Source organism: Triticum aestivum, chromosome 5D (genome assembly GCF_018294505.1).
Source record: "Triticum aestivum cultivar Chinese Spring chromosome 5D, IWGSC CS RefSeq v2.1, whole genome shotgun sequence".
Classification (NCBI taxonomy): Eukaryota; Viridiplantae; Streptophyta; class Magnoliopsida; order Poales; family Poaceae; genus Triticum; species Triticum aestivum.
Window position 1 is genome coordinate 224,093,020 of NC_057808.1, and position 22,189 is coordinate 224,115,208.

At 41.7% G+C, this 22,189-nt stretch overlaps 1 long non-coding RNA gene across 1 annotated transcript; it reads right to left on the bottom strand.

Moving 5' to 3' along the window:
* Window positions 1-20,647: 20,647 nt before the first annotated feature.
* On the bottom strand, window positions 20,648-22,189 carry LOC123124567 (uncharacterized). Its single transcript, XR_006461159.1, has 3 exons — window positions 21,627-22,189; window positions 21,432-21,540; window positions 20,648-21,346 (listed from the first exon to the last, which is right to left on the bottom strand). It is a non-coding gene; the product is annotated as an uncharacterized lncRNA (long non-coding RNA).

Here is a 22,189-nt window from a genome sequence, read left to right on the forward strand (position 1 = left end):
GCGGGGAAGTGGGGGAGCCCACGTCCCGTCAAGCACCATGCGTCAACCGGTGCCGCAGGCGATTGGGGCCCGCGACGCTTCGCACTTGCCCTTTGGCTTCGCCTCGAAGCCAAGTTCAAGGGCGCCTTGGGCCCGGGGGCTACTGTCGGTGTTCTGGGAACGGGGATACCCAGACTTGCCTGCCTGCGGCCCACGGCGTGGCTCCATTGACGGCCTGGTACGACCCAGCTTCAACATCAACAACTCAAGACCCTCGCGAGGGGCCAAGCCTCGCGAGGCGGACGACACCAAGACCTCCACAAGGAGCAGTCCCCCCAGGCTGGCTCCCGAGGAGCAGAGATTTCTATGCAAGCCTCACCTCGTGAGGTCCAGATGACGTGAGCCATGACGACCAAGGCCAGGCGGGCACCAGCGGGCGCAATGTACCAGTTTCCTCTTTGGTGCTAAGGAGGCAAGCGCAGGCGCAGAGTCTCGAGGAATCAGCCAAAGGTTTCCATTCCCGTGCAACAAGACCAAGAGCACCAGGACGGAGGTTATCGCCGAGCCCACCACGGCGTCACGACCAGAGGCTTTTGCAGGCGAAGACTACTTTTGTTAGGATAGCATGTACCAGTTCTCTCCCTTCAAATTTCGCCATTGTGGGATCCCTTCCCGCCTACATTTGGGAAGAGGCCCAAGGCCACTATAAATAGGACCTAGCCACCACCGTGGAAGGGGATGGATTATTCAGATCATTCTCTCCCTCACCAGCTCACTCGAGCCCAAGAACACCTCTCCTCCGAAGGTTGTTCGCCACTGTACTAGTTCATCCTGAGCCCCTGGAGGCCAATCCACCACAAAGGAGTAGGGTTTTACACCGCAAGGTGGCCCGAACCTGAGTAAACTGTTGTGTCTCTTTTCCATTCAGTTCGTCGAGCTAGACTGTTGGGTTAGCGAGTAGGCAGACTGGGGAGGATGAGTTCTTCGCACACATCCCAGAGTTCGAACCTCTCAAGGGTCTGCGGAACCCGAAATCCGACATCATCCTTGTTGTACACACCTTTTGAGAGGGACACACATTAACCATGAATTTATTAGAATACTCTATGTGCTTCACTTATATCTTTTGAGCTAGGTAGTTGCTCTAGTGCTTCACTTATATTTTTATAGAGCATGACGGTGGTTTTATTTTGAAGAATTGATGAACTCTCATGCTTCACTTATATTATTTTGAGAGTCTTATAAATAGTATGGCAATTTTCTTAGGTTATGAATTTAGTCCTAATATGATGGGTATTCAACAGGGATATAATAAAAACTTTCATGAAGATCATTGAATATATGAGAAGTTTGATTCCTTGCAGTTGTTTTGTGATATAAAGATGGTGATATTATAGTCATGCTAGTGAGTAATTGTGGATTAGTAAGAATATGTGTGTTAAGATTTGTGATTCCCGAAGCATGCACGTATGGTCTCTAGTTATGCGATGAAGTTGGAGTATGATTTATTTTTTACTGTCTTCCTTATGAGTGGCGTTCAGGGACGAGCGATGGTCTTTTCCTACCAATATATCCCCCTAGGAGCATGCGTATTAGTACTTTGTTTCACTAGCTAATAAAATTTTGTAGTAAGTATGTGAGTTCTTTATGACTAATGTTGAGTCCATGGATTATACACACTCTCACCCTTCCACCATTGCTAGCCTCTTCGGTACCGCGCATTGCCCTTTCTCAAATTGAGAGTTGGTGCAAACTTCGCCGGTGCATCCAAACCCCGTGATATGATACGCTCTTTCACACATAAGCCACCTTATATCTTCCTCAAAACAGCCACCATACCTACCTATTATGGCATTTCCATAGCCATTCCGAGATATATTGCCATGCAAGTTCCATTGTTCCGTTTTATTATGACACACACCATCATTGTCATATTGCTTTCATATGCATGAAGCATTCATATAAGAGTCATATCTTTATTCTAGTATTGAGTTGTAATTTTTTAGTTGTAAGTAAATAAAAGTGTGATGATCATCATTATTAGAACATTGTCCCATGTGAGGAAAGGATGATGGAGACTATGATTCACCCACAAGTCAGGATGAGACTTCGGACTTAAATAAAAAAAGAGACCAAAATAAAAAAGAGAGGCCAAATAGCCCAAAAGAAAAAAAGAAAAAAATGAGAAAAAAAGAGAGAAGGGACAATGTTACTATCCATTTCCACACTTGTGCTTAAAAATAGAGCCATGTTCTTCATGATAGAGAGTCTCCTATTTTGTCACTTTCATATATTACCAATGGGAGTTTTTCATTATAGAACTTGGCTTGTATATTCCAATACCAGGCTTCCTAAAAAATGCCCTAGGTCTTCGTGAGCAAGCGAATTGGATGCACACCCACTTAGTTTTATTTCGATCTTTCATACACTTATAGCTCTAGTGTATCCGTTGCATGGCAATCCCTACTCCTTGCATTGACATCAATTGATGGGCATCTCCATAGCCCATTGATTAGCCTCGTCGATGTGAGACTTTCTCCTTTTTTGTCTTCTCCACACAACCTCCACCATCATATTCTATTCTGCCTATGGTGCTATATCCATGGCTCACGCTCATGTATTGCGTGAAAGTTGAAAAGGTTTGAGAACATCAAAAGTATGAAACAATTGCTTGGCTTGTCATCGGGATTGTGCATGATAAATACTTTGTGTGATGAAGATAGAGCATGATAAGATTATATGATTTTGTAGGGATAACTTTCTTCAGCCATGATATTTTGATAAGACATGATTGCTTTATTACTATGCTTGAAGTATTATTGTTTTTATGTCAATATTAAACTTTTGTTTTGAATCTTATGGATATTAATATTCATGCCAAACAAAGAAAGATTACATTCATAAACATGTTAGGTAGCATTCCACATCAAAAATTCTGTTTTTATCATTTACCTACTCGAGGACGATCATGAATTAAGCTTGGGGATGCTTGACACGTGTCCAACGTATCTATATTTTTTTATTGTTCCATGCTATTATATTATCCATCTTGGATGTTTATATGCATTATTATGCTATTTTGTACCTTTTTTGGGGACTAACCTATTAATCTAGTGCCCAGTGCCAGTTGCTGTTTTTTTCCTTGTTTTCCTCTTCTACAGAAAATCAATACCAAACGAAACGAAACTTTTTGACGATTTTTCTTGGATAAGAAGACAACCACTAAGCTTCGAGAGGAGGCCAGAGGAGCCATGAGGTGCCCACAAGCCAAGAGGCCGCGCCCTAGAGGGGCGCCTCCAGGGTTTGTGGGCCCCCTGGAGCTCCTCCAATCCTAATCTCAGCTCTATAAATTCTCAAATATTCCCTGTATACCAGAGGGCACACCAAAAATTCTTTTCCGCCACCGCAAGTTTCTGTCCTCGTGAGATCCCATCTGGAGACCTATTCTGGTACTCTGCAGGAGATGGATTTGATCACGGAGGGCTTCTACATCAACCTTGCAGCCCTACCGATGATGTGTGAGTAGTTTACCACAGACCTATGGTTCCATAGCTAGTAGCTAGATGGCTTCTTCTCTCTCTTTGATCTTCAATACAGTGTTCTCCTCAATGTTCTTAGAGATCTATTCGATGTAATCTTCTTTTGCGGTGCGTTAGTTGAGATCCGATGAATTGTGGATTTATGATCATATTATCTATGAATATTATTTGAGTCTTTTCTTAACTCTTTTATGCATGATTAAGATAGCTTTGTATTTCTATCAGATCTATTGATTTGGTTTGGCCAACTAGATTGATTTTTCTTGCAATGGGAGGGGTGCTTTATGATGGGTTCAATCTTGCGGAGTCCTCACCCAGTGACAGAAGGGGTAGCGAGGCACGTATTGTATTGTTACCATTAAGGATAAAAAGATGGGGTTTATTTCATACTGATTGGATCTATCCCTCTACATCATGTCATCTTGCTTAAGGCGTTACTCCATTCTTGTTAACTTAATACACTAGATGCATGCTGGATAGTGGTCGATGTGTGGAGTAATAGTAGTAGATGCAGACAGGAGTCAGTCTACTTGTCACAAACGTGATGCCTATATTCATGATCATTGCCTTAGATATCGTCATAACTTTGCGCTTTTCTATCAATTGCTCAACAGTAATTTGTTTACCCACCGTATGCGTTCTTTCAAGAGAGAAGCCTCCAGTGAAAACTATGGCCCCCGGGTATTTTCTTATCATATTATTTTCAGATCTATAAAACCAAAAACACAAAAATACCTTGTTGTAATTTATTTATCTTTACTTTATTTTTCACTTTTATTTATCTTTTATACATATTTCTATCAGATATCATCCTTGCAAGTAATCGTGAAGGGATTGACAACCCCTTTATCGCGTTGGGTGCAAGTATTTGTTTGTTTGTGCAGGTGCTATCATTGGAGACTTGTGTGTTCCTCCTACTGGATTGCTACCTTGGTTCTTAACTAAGGGAAATACTTATCTCTACTTTGCTACATCACCCTTTCCTCTTCAAGGGAAAACCCAACGCAAGCTCAAGAAGTAGCAGGGCACGCCCCCCAGGCTTGTGGCCACCTGGTGGGTCCCCCGCTGATATTTCTAACTGCCGGCATTCTCCCTCTTCATGTGAATCTTGCAAAATAAGAGAGAAAGGGCATAAGAATTACATCATAAAGTGCAATAACAGTCCATAATGCAATAAATATCAACATAAAAACATGATGCAAAACGGACGTATCAACTCCCCCAAGCTTAGACCTCGCTTGTCCTCAAGTGAAAGCCGAAATCGATAATCATGACCACATGTTTAGAGATAGAGGCATCGATAAAACAAAATATGGACATGAGGCATGATCATCTTCAGAACAACAATATATTGTCATATAAGTTCTCATGCTAAATGATAATTCGTTCACAAGGTAAAGTATGAACCATAAACTTCATTGAAAACTAACAACTATGATATCAGTCATTGATGCAATTGCAGTTTGTCATAATGTCAGAAAGAGTCCATGTAAGAGTTGTTATTTAGCAAGTTCACATACTCAACCATCATTTAGTATTTCACGATTGCTAACACTCACGCGATACCTATGAGACCAAAGCTTCAGTCAGACACATAGAAAGACATGGGCTTATAACTTCGCCTCCCAACCATTTACCTCAAGGGTAATGTCAACAATAATAACCCATGATCACCTACATCTGACTGGATATGTGTCTCTACATCTTTCCCCAACACATGATGCTTCCCAAAAAGAGAAAAATAAAAGGAGTGGTGAAGATCACCATGACTCTTGCATAAAGGTAGGTAATTAAAATAAAAGATAGGTCCTTCGCAGAGGGAAGCAGCGGTTGTCATGCACTTTTTTATTTGGATGCACAAAATCTTAATGCAAAGGAATGTCACTTTATATTGCCACTTGTGATAGTGAAATTTATTATGCAGTCCATCGCTTTTATTTCTTCCCCATCACAAGTTCGTGCAAAGCTTATTTACCTCACACTAAAATATCATACATATTTAGAGAGCAATGTTTTATTGCTTTGCACTGATGATAACTTACTTGAAGGATCTTACTCAATCCATAGGTAGGTATAGTGGAATCTCATGACATGAAACTAGGAGCTGCGACTTGTGAGCTGCGTTGGGATTCCCTCGAAGAGGAAGGGATGATGCAGTACAGTAGAGATAAGTATTTCCCTCAGTTAAGAACCAAGGTTATCAATCCAGTAGGAGAACCACACAACACCTTATTAGCAGTGCGTGCACACAAAATAAAAAATACTTGCACCCAGCGCGAACAAGGGGTTTTCAATCCCTCGGCGGTTATTTGCAAAGATTAAATTTTGTAGTGATTGATAGATAGGTAAAACACAAAATAAATAAAGTAAAGAAATATTGTAGCAAGGTACTATTGGATTTTATTATATGATAATAGTAGACCCGGGGGGCATAGTTTTCAGTAGAAGCTTCTCTCTTGAAAATAGCATACGATGGGTAAACAAATTAATGTTGGGCAATTTATAGAAAAGCGAATAATCATAATGATATCCAAGGCATGATCATGTATATAGGCATCATGTCCGAGACAAGTAGACCGACTCGTTCTTGCATCTACTAGTAATACTCCAGACATCGATCGCTATCCAGCATGCATCTAGAGTATTACGTTCATAAAGAACAGAGTAACGCCTTAAGCAAGATGACATGATGTAGACAAAGTAAACTCACGCATGAATAAACCCCATCTTTTTATCCGTAATGGCAATGATACAAATACGTGTCATGTCCCTTTCTGTCACTGGGATTGAGCACCGCGAGATCAAACGCATCACAAAGCACCTCCCCCACTGCGAGAAAAATCAATCTAGTTGGCCAAGCCAAATCAATAGAATAGAGAGAAATACAAAGCTATAATAATCATACGTAAAAGATTTCAGAGAAGACTCAAGTAATATTCATGGATAATCTGATCATAAACTCACAATTCATCGAACCCCAACAAACACACTGCAAAAAGTGATTACACCGAATAGAACTCCAAGAACATCGAGGAGAACATTGTATTGAAGATCAAAGAGAGAGAAGAAGCCATCTAGCTACTAACTCTGGACCTGTAGGTCTGTGGTAAACTACTCACCATCATCGTAAGGGCAACAAGGTTGATGTAGAGCCCCTCCGTGATTGATTCCCCCTTCGGCGAAGTGCCGGAAAAGGCCTCCAGATGGGATCTCTCGAGAACAGGAACTTGCAGCAGCAAAAAGGTATTTTGGGTGTCTCTCTGTTTGTTTGCAGATTTTAGAGAATTTATAGAGGCGGAGTTGGGTCAAACGGGTGAACGTGGGCCCCACGAGCCATAAGGGCGCGCCGTGGTGCCTCGTGGGCCCCTCCTTCATCTCCTGGCCCTCTCCCGAAGCTTCTAGGGTCTCTTTTGTCCAGAAAAAATTCTGCAGAAAGTTTTGTGGCATTTGGACTTCGTTTGGTACTGATATTCTGGAAAACCACAAACAGGCAAAAAAACATCAATTAGCACTGGGCACGACACTAAATTAATAGGCTAGTCCCAAAAAATGATATATAATTGCTTGGAAATGCATATTAAACATCCAAGATTGATACTATAATAGCATGGAACTATTGGGGAATGTAGTATTTCAAAAAAAATCCTACGATCACGCAAGATCTATCTAGGAGAAGCATAGCAACGAACGGGGAGAGTGTGTCCACGTACCCTCGTAGACCGAAAGCGGAAGCGTTAAGTAACGCGGTTGATGTAGTCGAACGTCTTCGCGATCCAACCGATCAAGTACCGAACGCACGGCACCTCCGTGATCTGCTCATGTACAGCTTGGTGACGTCCCTCGAACTCTAGATCCAGCTGAGGCCGAGGGAGAGTTTCATCAGCACGACGGCGTGGTGACGGTGATGATGAAGTTACCGACGCAGGGCTTCGCCTAAGAACTACGACAATATGACCGAGGTGGAAATCTGTGGAGGGGGGCACCGCACACAGCTAAGAAATCAACTTGTGTGTCTATGGGGTGCGCCCTTCCCCCGTATATAAAGAAGTGGCGGAGGGGGCCGGCCGGCCTCATGGGGCGCGCCCCAAGGGGGAGTCCTACTCCTACTAGGAGTAGGTTCCCCCCTTTCCTAGTCCAACTAGGAGGGGAAGGAAGGGGAAGAGGGAGAGAAGAAAAGGGCCCCCCCCCTCCCCAATTCGGATTGGGCTTGGGGGCGCGCGCCTCCACCTGGCCGCCTCCTCCTCTCTTCCACTAAGGCCCATTAACCCCCCAGGGGGTTCCGGTAACCCCCCCCCCAGTACTCCGGAAAATGCCCGAACCTATCCGAAACCTTTCCGGTGTCCAAACATAACCTTCCAATATATCAATCTTCATGTCACGACCATTTCGAGACTCCTCATCATGTCTGTGATCACATCTGGGACTCCGTACTACCTTCGGTACATCAAAACAGATAAACTCATAATATCGATCGTCATCGAACGTTAAGCGTGCGGACCCTACGGGTTCGAGAACTATGTAGACATGACCGAGACTCATTTCCGGTCAATAACCAATAGCGGAACCTGGATGCCCATATTGGCTCCCACATATTCTACGAAGATCTTTATCGGTCAAACCGCACAACAACATACGTTGTTCCCTTTGTCATCCGTATGTTACTTGCCCGAGATTCGATCGTCGGTATCACTATACCTAGTTCAATCTCGTTACCGGCAAGTCTCTTTACTCGTTCCGTAATGCATCATCCCGCAACTAACTCATTAGTCACATTGCTTGCAAGGCTTATAGTGATGTGCATTACCGAGAGGGCCCAGAGATACCTCTCCGACAATCGGAGTGACAAATCCTAATCTCGATCTATGCCAACTCAACAAACACCATCGGAGACACCTGTAGAGCATCTTTATAATCACCTAGTTACATTGTGACGTTTGATAGCACACTAAGTGTTCCTCCGGTATTCGGGAGTTGCATAATCTCATAGTCAGAGGAACATGTATAAGTCATGAAGAAAGCAATAGCAATAAACTAAACGATCATAGTGCTAAGCTAACGGATGGGTCTTGTCCATCACATCATTCTCTAATGATGTGATCCCATTCATCAAATGACAACACATGTCTATGGCTAGGAAACATAACCATCTTTGATAAACAAGCTAGTCAAGTAGAGGCATACTAGGGAAACTTTGTTTGTCTATGTATTCAGGCATGTACTAAGTTTCCGGTTAATACAATTCTAGCATGAATAATAAAAATTTATCATGATATAAGGAAATATAAATAACAACTTTATTATTGCCTCTAGGGCATATTTCCTTCAGGAACAATCAAAAATTATTGATACGTTGGAGACGTATCACCGGCGGGGAGGCGAGTGCTACTTCTTGAGCTTGCATTGGTTTTCCCTTGAAGGGGAAAGGGTGATGCAGCAAAGTAGAGATAAGTATTTCCCTCAGTTAGAGAACCAAGGTATCAATCTAGTAGGAGGTATAAGGAAGCCCCCAATCTATGCACCTGCACAAACAATCAAACACTTGCACCCAATGCGATAAAGGGGTTGTCAATCCCTTCACGGTCAATTACAAAGTTGAGATCTGACAGAGATAGGTATAAAAGATTGCTAAAACATAAAACAAAATAAAAGTAAATAAATTGCAGCAATATATTCTTGGTATTTTGATTTATAGATCTGAAAATATATAATGGAAAATAGACTCGGGGGCCATAGGTTTCACTAGAGGCTTCTCTCTTGAAGGCAAATAATACGGTGGGTGAACAAATTACTGTCGAGCAATTGATAGAAAAGCGCAAAGTTATGACGATATCCAAGGCAATGATTATTCATATAGGCATCACGTCCGTGTCAAGTAGAACGACTCCTGCCTGCATCTACTACTATTACTCCACACATCGACCACTATTCATCATGCATCTAGAGTATTAAGTTCATAAAGAACGAAGTGACGCCTTAAGTAAGATGACATGATGTAGAGGGATAAACTCAAGCAATATAATGAAAACCCCATATTTTTATCCTTGATGGAAACAATACAATACGTGTCTCGCTATCCCTACTTTGTCACTAGGGAAATCACGCAAGATTGAATCCAAAACTAAGCACCTCTCCCATTGCAAGAAATACCAATCTAGTTGGACAAACCAAACCGATAATTCAAAGAGAAATACAAAGATATCAAATCATGCATATAAGAATTCAGAGAAGATTCAAATAATATTCATATATAGTCTGATCATAAATCCACAATTCATCGGATCTCGACACACACCGCAAAAGAAGATTACATCGGATAGATCTCCAAGAACATCGAGGAGAACATGGTGTTCAAGAACATAGAGAGAGAAGAAGCCATCTAGCTACTAGATATGGAATCGTAGGTCTGAGGTAAACTACTCATGCTTCATCGTAAGGGCAATAGGGTTGATGTAATGCCCTCCGTGATCGAATCCCCCTCTGGCAGATCGCTGAAAAAGGCCCCAAGGTGGGATCTCACGGGAACAGAAGGTTGCGACGGTGGAAAAGTATTTTTCGTGGCTTTCTCTGAGGGTTTGGGAATATATGTGAATTTATAGGACGAAGAAGTAGGTCGGTGGACTCCCGAGGGGGCCACAAGCCAGGGGCGCCCCCTGCCCTAGGGCGCGCCCCTGCGGCTTGCCACCGCCTCGTGGTTCTTCTGACTTGGACTCCAAGTCCTACAGGTGTCTTGTCCAAGAAAAATCATCGCAAAAGTTTTATTCCGTTTGGACTCCGTTTGATATTCCTTTTCTGTAAAACTCAAAAATAAGGAAAAGAAGAAATTGGCACTGGGAACTAGGTTAATAAGTTAGTCCTAAAAATAATATAAAATAGCATATTCATGCATATAAAACATCCAAAACAGATAATATAATAGCATGGAACAATAAAAAATTATAGATATGTTGGAGACGTATCAGCAAGTCCAGGCGGCGACTCCTCGCTCATGCAAGCTTCTATCATGCGAACAAACAAAAGGAAGGGCAGATGCTAGGGTTAGCCATGGGCCTTCTATTGGGCTTGATGTGTCCCTCCCGTATCGTATACATTGCACGAGACGTATCGATGTTGTTTCTTTTCTTTTTAAATTAGAATATAAGATACTTTGCTGATACCCATATCGAGGATGTATCATTCGTATTGCCGTATCGACGACGTTTGGTACGCTAATACACAGGTTTCTGGCGCAACAGTGCTTGATAGTTTGCTTGCATCTTCGTTTTCTAAAAATTATTGATATGGATCCTCGTCCACTTGCTAATCTTTTCAAAATATCCAATTATGATGAACCAATTACTAGTGAGTTGGGTGCACTTGATTATCTCTATGAAGTTTTGCTTGAAAATCATGAATCTGAAAATTGTGATGAAGTATTGAAATAAGAAATTTATAAAGTGATTCATGATAGCTCCTTGAATGAAAAGCATGATTGCAATGATATTATTATAAATTCTATTAATGTCTATTGTGCTAATGATACGCAAAACTACAAGCTTGGGGCTGATGAATTTGTTATGTCCACTACTTATTGTAATGATCATGATTTGGGTGATAATGCTTCTTACGATCTTGAAAGTTTACTTAAGCCTCATGATGATTATGTTATTGATAATATTATTTGCAATAATATTGAAAGTGGGTTTGGAAGATGTCAACTTTAGGTAAAAAGAAACCCACATATTCGGAGAGTATTCAATCTTATGAATTTTTTGATAAAAGTGGGTTTGGAGAGGTCATGACTTCAGTTGGTGTTAATCCCACTATTTTGGAAGAGTATAAACTTTGTATGCATGTAGATCATGTAGAGAATATGTTATGTGATCCTACATGTAATTATTATGAGAGAGGAAAATATGCTTGTAGAAAATTACATGTTACTAAATTACCTCTCGTCATGTTGAGATCGTCAATTATTTATTCTTCTTCCTTGCATATGCTAGATATTTCTTGTCTTGATAATTTGTTTACTTATAAAATGCATATGCATAGGAAGTATGTTATACTTAAATGTGTTTGTCGGATGTATTATGATGCTCTCTTTGTGCTTCAATTCTTGTCTTTCATGTGAGCATCATTGAAATCTCAAAGCCTATCTTAATGGCTATAAAGGAAGAACTTGTTGGGAGACAACCCAACAGTTATCATTTTTACTTTTTGAGTCTTCACACAATTATGCTACTTTTATGATTGTATTTTTATGTTTAGTTAGTGTTTGTGCCAAATAAATCCTTCTGGATAATTTGGTTGATAGTTGACTTGATTTTGTGAAAAACTAAAACTTTTGCGCCAGTACTGGAATTTTCATAATTCACTTGTACGTGATAAAATTCTGCATTTCCTACACATTAATGATATACAAATTGCGCACGTTGTCCTAATGTTTCATATTTTTTGAAGTTACATAAGTATAGTCTTTGTTCAGATCATTATAGATTGTTCTGTTTTAGACAGATTCTATTTTTGTTGCATAGTTTGCTTGTTTTAATGATGCTATGGATTATATCAAGGGGTATAAGTCATGGTGAAGTTAGAATACATTAGGTATTATGCAATAAGAAAATATGAATGGCTTCATAGAAGTATCTAAAGTTTATGATTTGTTTATTATACTAACGGATCTCACAAGGTTTCTGTTGAGTTTTGTGTGCTGAAGTTTTCAAGTTTTGGATGAGATAACGATGGATGAAGGAATAAGGAGGGGCAAGACCCTAAGCTTGGGGATGCACAAGGAACCCCACGATAATATTCAAGGAGACCCAAGCATCTAAGTTTGGCGATGCCCCGGATGCCATCCCCTTTTTCGTCTACAAACCATCGGTATACTACTTGGAGGTATATTTTTATTCATCACATGATATGAGTTTTGCTTGGAGCGTCTTGTATTATTATAGTCTTTACTTTGTTTGCCTTTTAGTTTGCCACAATCATTGTTTTTGCTGCACACACCTTTTGAGAGGGGCACACATTTATTCTTGACTTTTTAGACTACTCTATGTGCTTCACTTATGTCTTTTGAGCTAGACAGTTGCTCTAGTGCTTCACTTATATCTTTTAGAGAACGGCGATGGTTAAATTTTAAAGAAATGGTTTCACTCTCATGCTTCACTTATATCTTTTTGAGAGTCAAATAAATATTAATGGCAATATGCACGTGTTATGAATCTGGTCCTAATGTGATAGGTATTCAAGAGGGATATAATAAAAACTTTCATGTAGATCACTGCATATGATAAGTTTGATTCCTTGCAATAGTTTTGCGATATTGAGATGTTAATATGTGAGGTGCCAGTGAATATTTGTGGTTTAGTAAAAATATAGGTGTTAAGGTTTGTGATTCCCGAAGCATGCACGTATAGTTTCCTGTTATGCGATGAAGTTGGAGCATGTTATTACTGAGTGTTTACCTTATGAGTGGTGGTCGGGGACGGGCGATGGTCTTTTCTTACCAATATATCCCCCTAGGGGCATGCATAGTAGTACTTTGCTTTGAGGGCTGATAGGTTTTTACAATAAGTATGTGAGTTCTTGATGACTAATGTGAGTCCATGAATTATACGCACTATTACCTTTCCGGAATTTTATAGCCTCTTCGGTATTGTGCATTGCCCTTGCTCACCTCGAGAGTTGGTGCAAACTTCCCCGGTGCATCCAAACCCAAGGATATGATATGATCTATCACACATAAGCCTCCTTACATCTTCCTCAAAACAACCACCATACCTACCTATCATAGCATTTCAATAGCCATTCCGAGATATATTGCCATGCAACTTCCACCACTCTGTTATTATGACATACACCTTCATTGCATATTGCTTTGCATGATCATATAGCTGACATAGTATTTGTGGTTCAGCCACCGTTCATCATTTTTTATACATGTTACGCTAGATCATTGCACATCCTGGTACACTGCCAGAGGCATTCATATAGAGTCATATTCTGCTAGTATCGAGTTGTAATATTGAGTTGTAAGTAAATAAAAGTGTGATGATCATCATTATTAGAGCATTGTCCTAGTGAGAAAAGGATGGTGGGGACTGTGATTCCCACACAAGTCGGGATGAGGGACTGGACGAAAAAAGAGAAAAAATGAGAGAGAAAAAAGAGACGGGGCAATGTTACCATCCTTTTCCAAACTTGTGCTTCAAAGTAGCACCATGTTTTCATATAGAGAGTCTCCTATGTTGTCACTTTCATATACTAGTGGGAATTTTTCATTATAGAACTTGGCTTGTATATTCCGATGATGGGCTTCCTCAAATGCCCGAGGTCTTCATGAGAAAGCAAGTTGGATGCACACCCACTTAGTTTTCATGTTGAACTTTCATACACTTATAGCTCTTAGTGCACCTGTTGCATGGCAATCCCTACTCCTCGCATTGACATCAATTGATGAGCATCTCCATAGTCCGTTGATTAGCCTTGTCGTTGTGAGACTATCTTCCTTTTTTGACTTTCCCTTATTGATCTCTGTCACCGCATTCTATTCCACCCATAGTGTTATATCCATGACTCGCACTCATATATTGCGTGTGAGTTGAAAAGGCTAAAGCAAGTTAAAAAAGTATGAACTAATTGCTCGGCTTGTCATCGGGGTTGTACATGATTAATACTTTGTGTTAGGAAGATCGAGCATGACAAGATTATATGATTTTGTAGGGATAGTGTTCTTTAGCATTTTTATTTTGAAAGGCATGATTGTTTGTTGGTATGCCTGAGTATTGGTGTCTTTATGTCAAATTATAGACTATTGCTTTGAATCATTTGGATGTAATTAATATTCATACCCTAAAAGAAAGATTACATGATGAACACGTTAGGTAGCATTCCACATCAAAATATTCTATTTTTATCATTTACCTACTCGAGGACGAGCAAGGATTAAGCTTGGGGATGCTGATACGTCTCCAACATATTTATAATTTTTGATTGTTCCATGCTATTATAGTATCAATCTTGGATATTTTATATGCAATTATATGCTATTTCATATCATTTTTTGGACTAACCTATTAACCTAGTGCCTAGTGTTAGTTGCTGTTTTTTTGCCTATTTTTGGTTTTCTAGAAAATCAGTACCAAACGGAGTCCAAACGCTATGGAACTTTTTGACGATTTTTTCTGGACATAAGAGACCCTGGAAGAGGTGCTTTATCTTTGCATTTCTGTTTGATCTATCCGTTTGGTTTGGTGAACTAGACTGATTTATCTTCGGTGGGAGAGGTGCTTTGTAATGGGTTCAATCTTGCGGTGTTCTATATCCCAGTGACAGAAGGGGACAAGAGACGTATTTGTATTGTTGCCATTAAGGGTAAAATGACGGGGTTTATTCATATTGATTGGGTTTACTTTGTCTACATCATGTCATCTTGCTTAAGGCGTTACTCTATTTTTCGTGAACTTAACACCCTAAATGCATGCTGGATAGCAGTCGATGGGTAGATTAATAGTAGTAGATGCAGGCAGGAGTCGGTCTACTTGTCTCGGACATGGTGCATATATACTGATCATTGCCTTGAATATTGTCATATATATGCACTTTTCTATCAATTGCCCAACAGTAATTTGTTCATCCACCATATACTATGTGCTCGAGAGAGAATCCTCTAGTGAAAACTATGGCCCAGGGTCTACTTTTATCATATATAAAATCCAAAAATACCTTGCTATAATTTTATTTATTTTGTTTTATTTCCCAATTTACTTTATCTATCTATCATTATCAGAATTAATCCTTGCAAGTAACGAGTTCAACAGGATTGACGACCCTCTTGCCCACATTGGGTGCAAATATTTGCTTTTGTGTGTGTAGGTGTTGGTCACGAGGCTTTGTGTGATTCTCCTACTGGATCAATACCTTAGTTCTCACTGAGCGAAATACTTATCTCTAATGTGTTGCATCTCCTCTCCTCTTTGGGGAAAATCCCAACATAGCTCACTAGTAGCAGAAGCTTATACCAAAACTTGTCCCAAATTGGACAATATTTTTACCAAAGTATGTTGGTGCCATGCGATGACACCATGCCAAGTTTCATGATTTTCAGATGAGTTTTGAATTTACAGGAATTTTAAAACCAAATTTCTCAATGTTTCCAGCCGAGCCACGACGCCCAGATGTTTGAAATTCATTACCACTTCTTGCATGAGGCCTAAACATTAACCCAAGGGCACATATATAATTTTTCAATCCATTTTGGTGTACTGGAGCATGTGCATGTAGTTGAAATTTGAATTATGCGCATTAAATGCCTAGAAACTCAATTAATGTATAAAAGAGGCCAAACGAACCCTGAATAATTTCCAAATTTTAACAGGACACTCCTATAGTTGCATGTCATTGCAGATATATGTTCTAGCAATTTAGACACCGTCCGTTCCCACCATAACCCCATTTTTTCTTTCAAATCAAAATAAAAAAATTCAAGTACACCACAAACAGTATACTAGCAAGAATCGTGCGCGATGCATTATAAAATATCTTAGGGCACCCTCGTGTATGGCTTACACTGGAAGCTTTGTCGGCTACAGTCCATCGCACGTGCGTCAACCACACTTGCGCGCTAGTTTTTCGCTTCACCGTACGAAAGTTTTCGGCAACCGCGGAAATATCTAGCTCCCCGCCCCTCCACTGACCAAAAGCCACATTTCCACCGTTTTCTCCTTCCTTTCCAAGTTCAAACCTTTACTGCTTGCTTGCAGCGCCGCCTCCTTGCCGGCGATGCTCCTTCCTACTGTGCAGCATTGTCGATATAGTCAGGTAATCCACACCCCACCCCCATCATCCTCCTTCTCCATCCCACATGCCCTGACCGCTGGCGTGAAAAGTTCCACCCAAATCACTGCCCCATCCTTCAAATAAGCGCCACCCATAGTCATTTTGCACGCAGTATAGCCAAGAGATCAAGGAGGATCTGGCAGCGGAGAGGTAAATCGCGGCCGCACGTGCGGTTGAGGACGCGATGGCTGTCATGCGTGCCGACCGCCAGATCTTGGAGGAGCACCTCACCGTCGAGGCCACCATCGACGTCTCGCAGGCGGACGCAGTCACATGGTTGGCTACTTTAAACGGTAGTTCGTGGTGTTTTCTCGTGGCCGCCGCCGATGCCTTCTAGTGAATTGTCCTCTATAATGTTAATATGCAATCTGATCTGTGATGTTCAGCTACCAGTTTGGTTCAATAATTGTTATATTTCCTAGTGGTTCTTAAGCATGCTTAGTTTGATTAACTGTGTGATCTTCTAGTATATGTTCTATTATGCAATGTGGTGCTCAGTTCACTATTTGGTTCATTTGTTGTGTTGTCCAGTTAACAGTTTGGTTCAATTCTACAATGTGATATTTATTTGTTGTGGGTACAATTTTGTATTGTTATGCATGTGAGAAATAAATCAAACTTGGATGTACTAAATACATAAGAAACATATACAATTGCTATGTTTCCAAGTTGCTTAGCATGCTTGGTTTGGTTAACTGGCTTTTCCATGCGGCTTGAATTAATCTGTTGGATCTGCAATTTGTTTATCTTCATTAACATATTCTATTGATAGTATGCCAACTCTCACTTAACGTGATCAATATCTGCCTTATAAGTGTTGGAGGGAAACAGTGGGAGGCACTGAGGTTTACTAATGAGGTTTGCACATGCATGGTCCTTTGGCTAATAGCACATTATTGTGCAATTGCACAAACCATTCTAATATTTAGGTTTTTAACAATTTGGTCTTGCATATGTAGGTCCTGTTGTCAGAGGTTTAGACCCACTGTTTGACCCATTTTGCATATAGGGAAATGAGATGATCATGAATTCAGTCAAGTTAAGAAACTCAGAAATATTATTAGGATAAAGAAACTAGCGACGAATAACAGCAATATCTTTGTTTGCACAATGAAGAAGACATCAGTCAACTATAGGATGGTACTAACTCTTTTACCTTATTTTTTTCCTACGCGCCATTTCAAAATTTAGAACAGATATTTATGCACATCTTTGTTTCCAGTCCTTTCCAAAGCAGTTCACCGATGATTACCTCTAAAACCACCTGCATGGTCAAGAGGAGAGGAAGGTATTCATTCAACACCCACGGTACAATATTTAAGTCTTCCTCAATAGGATGAAGGTTGGACGGGCAATTATTCACAGCCACTGGCCTAAAGTTGCAAGGACATTAAACATCACTGAAGGCCCAATATTCGCCTTTCGCTTCAGCAGTTTTCTAGTTGAGATTCATCTGTCTATCTATCGTGTATGATGCTACTTTCTAAAGGTTTTAGATGTTGCATGTGAAACTTGGTGTTGTTGTGTAATGGCGTAGCTAGCAACATGCCTATATGGTGTAAGTGAGTGCTGAAGCTATCTGATGTTGTACTTTGATGTAATTCAATTATGAAATCATGGTTGTCGTAATACGAATATGAAATATATGGTGTGTTTGATATAAAATGTCAATTTGGTTACTAAATGGATTATCAATAATAGGCCAATTAGCCTGCTTATTAGGTTTTTCTATTGCAGACGATCTCTCAGACAACACCGTGGGCGATGAACTCAAACAACCCACGCAATTTCTAGAAAGTAGCCGTGTAGGATCAATGAACAATCACACACGACTTTGCCCGACAAATGTTTGTGTTAGGCCACCTCGCACAAACGTTTCCACATAAAAATTGTGTGTGATGTACATACTAACAGAAACGTTTGTTTGAGATACGCTGTGTGGGATGTACATATGAATAAAAACAATTGAGCCTGTATAATTGTCTGCGATGGCTCGCCCGATTGCACAGAGCTCTTTTTGCCCCGCATGTGTGACCGGAGGACCTATCGCCGACGGTTTCTGAGTCGTGTTGGAAGGACGCCCCCACAGGCAAGGCGACGGTTTAAAACTCTGATGTGGAAAGGCGGTAAAAATCATTTGTATAGGACGTCTTTGTAGCAGTAATTGTTTCATACTTGTCTACTCTTCTCATTCACATTCTTCATCCATGCACGTACCTAGGACCATGAAGAGCGAGCCACAAAGAGGCTAAGGGTAGGGAGACTGTGATGTGTTATTCTGAACATCAGTGACAGAAAGGTTTAGTATAGTAACACAGATCCTATCTCTAGGGATTCAGGAGGTGTAGTCATTAAATATCCTATGCTTTTGTCTGATTATTGCTATCTTAATTACCAGGGCAGCCCCATCCGACGGATAGGGCCTTCGGTTGGACAACCGACTCTTGATGCAAGATGTGTGCCAGTTAAGACGTAATTTGGGCAAATCCTTCACTTCGATACGTAGCAAGCACATCTCAATGGATGACTTGTAGGGCACAAATTAAGATCATAATGATACCGATGCAAATATATGGTTGTAAGCATAAGTCCTCATACACATGCCTATTTTTATTATAAGTGTTTCTAGTGTCTAACTTGATTCTGATCCGGTCAAAAGATGGAATTTAATTCTCTTGTAAAATCTTGTTAGAAACCCTTGACTTAAAGGGTACCATCCTCTCGTGGGTTCGATAACTCAAGGTCACTTCTGAGGAAAAGGTGAGAATTCTTTCTGCTCCCTTACCAGATCAGTAAAGGGACTAATCAACGAGAGTATGCACCTTCGTGGCCGCGCGTGTCCAGCTATGCCGATGAGGGTGTGCAACTCTATAGTCGTGTGTGTGCGACCATACGAATGAGTGTGCAAAGCCGCTACCACGCGTGTGCGACTATGCCGACAAGAGTATGCACCACCGCGGACGTGCGTGAACTACTACGCCAATGAGAATGCAATTCCGTGGTCCTGTGTGTGCAATTATGCTGCTACGCTTGTACAACTCCGTTGCCATGCGTGTGTCGACGAGAGTGTGCAACTCCTGTAGCCACTGAGAGTGGACACTATACTGACGAGAGTGTGCAACTACGCGGTTGTGTGTGTGCGACTATGCAAGCGAGAGTGTGCAACTCCGCTGTCACGTGTGTGCGACTATGCAGACGGAACTATGCAACTCCTTGTCGTGCGTGACTACTACGCCGACAAGAGTGTGCAACTCCGTGGTCATGCGTGTGCGACTATGCCGCCGCGCGTGTACAACTCTCGTAGTCGTGCGTGAGCTACTATGCCAACGAGTGTGTGCACCTCCACGACTACGTGTGTGCGACTGTACCGATAGGAGTGTGCAACTCCATGGTTGTGCATGTTTGACTATGCCTACTGGGGTGTGCAATTCCACGGCCGTGCATGAGCTACTACGCCAACTAGAGTGTGTGGTTCTATGGTCCTGTGTGCGACTATGCAATCTCGAGTTGTGCGTGAAGTACTATGTTGATGAGAGTGTGCAACTCTCGCAGCCAACAGCCAACGAAAGTGGACATTTATGCTGATGACAGTGTGCAACTCCATGGCCGTCCATGTGCAACTAAGTGGGTGAAGGTGTGCAACTCCGCTGCGTGCCATGTGCAACTAAGTGGGTGAAGGTGTGCAACTCCGCTGCCACGCGTGTGCGACTATACCGACGAGCTGTCGCCGTGCGTGTGCTACTACGCCGGCAAGAGTGTGCACCTCCATGATCGTGTGTGCGCAATGATGCCCTCGCGCGTGTGCAACTTTCACAGCCGTGCGTGAGCTACAATGTTGCGGCTGCATGAGCTACAATGCTGACGAGAATGTGCATCTTCACGGCCTCGTGTGTGTGACTATGACGATGAAAGTGTGCAACTCTGTGGTCGTGCGTGTGTGACATGCTTTCACTTTGCCAGTAGTAGTTGGTCGAGCTTACAACGTCGCGCGTCTAGCTATACTTTAGTAAGCAATGCGAGCGCGAGACATCATCTAACCATATTAGTATTCTCGTGTTTTGCAATTTTCTAAGGGTCATATCCAACTGAGAACTACTATGTGTGCAACTACAACTACTACGGATTCCAACAAAAAATATGACTAACAAAAATAGATCAAAGCAAAAACATTCATCCATAAAAGGATACCACAGTGACATAAAATCTTTAGAACTTCAATTTTTCACAGCATTACATCACTACCAAAACAACCTTATTAGATTAGTTTCATCTAAAGAACATTTTCAGTTCAATTGTTTCTTACTTGTTCCGATGTAACCCAATGAATGTTACTGTAGTCAAATCAATAGTCAGGGTAAGATAAACACTACCAAAATGGAGGACAAAATTATAGGACTAATATGTGTGTCACCATTGGTCTAATTAAGCGTCAAAAGAGAAAACAAATCCAAAGCAACATGCCGGCACAAGTTGTTCTATAACGAGTGCTCAAATCTGAATTGCAAATTAGCCAGATAATAATTTGGCCAGAATTGGTCGAGCTCAGAACGTCGCCCATCTAGCTATTCTTGAATAAGCAATGCGAACGCAAGACATCATCCAACTATCTTAGTAGTGTTGTGTTGTGCAACTTTCTAATGGTCGTATCCAACAACTACTATGTGTGCAACTACAACTACTGCGGATGCCAACAAAAATGTGACTAGCAAAAATAAATCAACTTAAACAAAAACATCATCTAGCCAAATTAGTATCGCCGTGTTATGCAACTTCCCAGTTATCGTATACAATCTGGGCTATTGCCAAGGCCAACTTGGTATAATTGTGTTGTACCGAAGCCCTCCCACCTTGCCCCTTGCCCTAAACCAAACTCCCGTGTTTTGCAAGCCTTAATGTGCTGTAGGCAGTCCCCGTTATGCATATGCGTGGTGACATTTGTTGCTGTACAATGTAGTAAAACAAGATCATTTGCTGCCAATAAATCAACAAGAAAACATCCATGGCGTGCAATCCTGAATTTGTTCAAGTTGCCACTGTTAGTAAGGAGTAATAAGCCAAGTACTTAAGAGAATCCAGCACTGCATATGTTTATCTTACTAGTTGAATTTGGGAGGACTCTGATTGGAGTGTCCACAGTATGCTTCATCATGCTACCAAATTCAGCAATCTTGATGTGTCCATCAGAAGTAAGGGGTAAATTTTCTGGCTGAAAGATGAAACAATGTGAATAAGTCATTGTTGCTGATGGCATTAACTCAAAGGAAAACATGAACTCCACTACAATTTACGCACCTTCACATCCCGATGAGTTAGGCCAAGGCTCAATCAGAGACGGATGCTTCAAGAACAAAAGACCCAAAAAAATCCAGTGTAATCTATGAGATGGTAATCAGATCCAATGCTAGACCTATGATTTTTTCATCACCGAGCATGCAGACGGGAGGGAATCGGCTCAATCAGAGACGGATGGGAAGGAGCTCGGCCAGCCTCGAGCGTGAGGAAGGAGAGGGCGGCTGCATCTCGCCGAGGATGATGGGCACACCCCGCCGATGCAGAGGCCGCATCTCGTCGACGACGGCAGGGAACGGCGACGATGGGGCTGGATCCGGTAGGGGAGGGAGCAGCGGGACGGTTGGGGAGGACGTTGTGGTGGACTGGGATGGTGGTGGTGCGGCCTAGCCAACCATCGTCGTCGTGGCGCGGCGAGGACCTCGGGGCAGAGGCACGCAGGGTGGTCCTCCCCTTCGCCGATCCGCCGGTGGAGCATGGTGGCCGGCTAGTTGGGGGCTTCTGGCGGCCAGCTGGTTGTGGCTCCTGGTGGTCGGCGTTGAGGGAAGAGGCCAGTAAGAGCATCA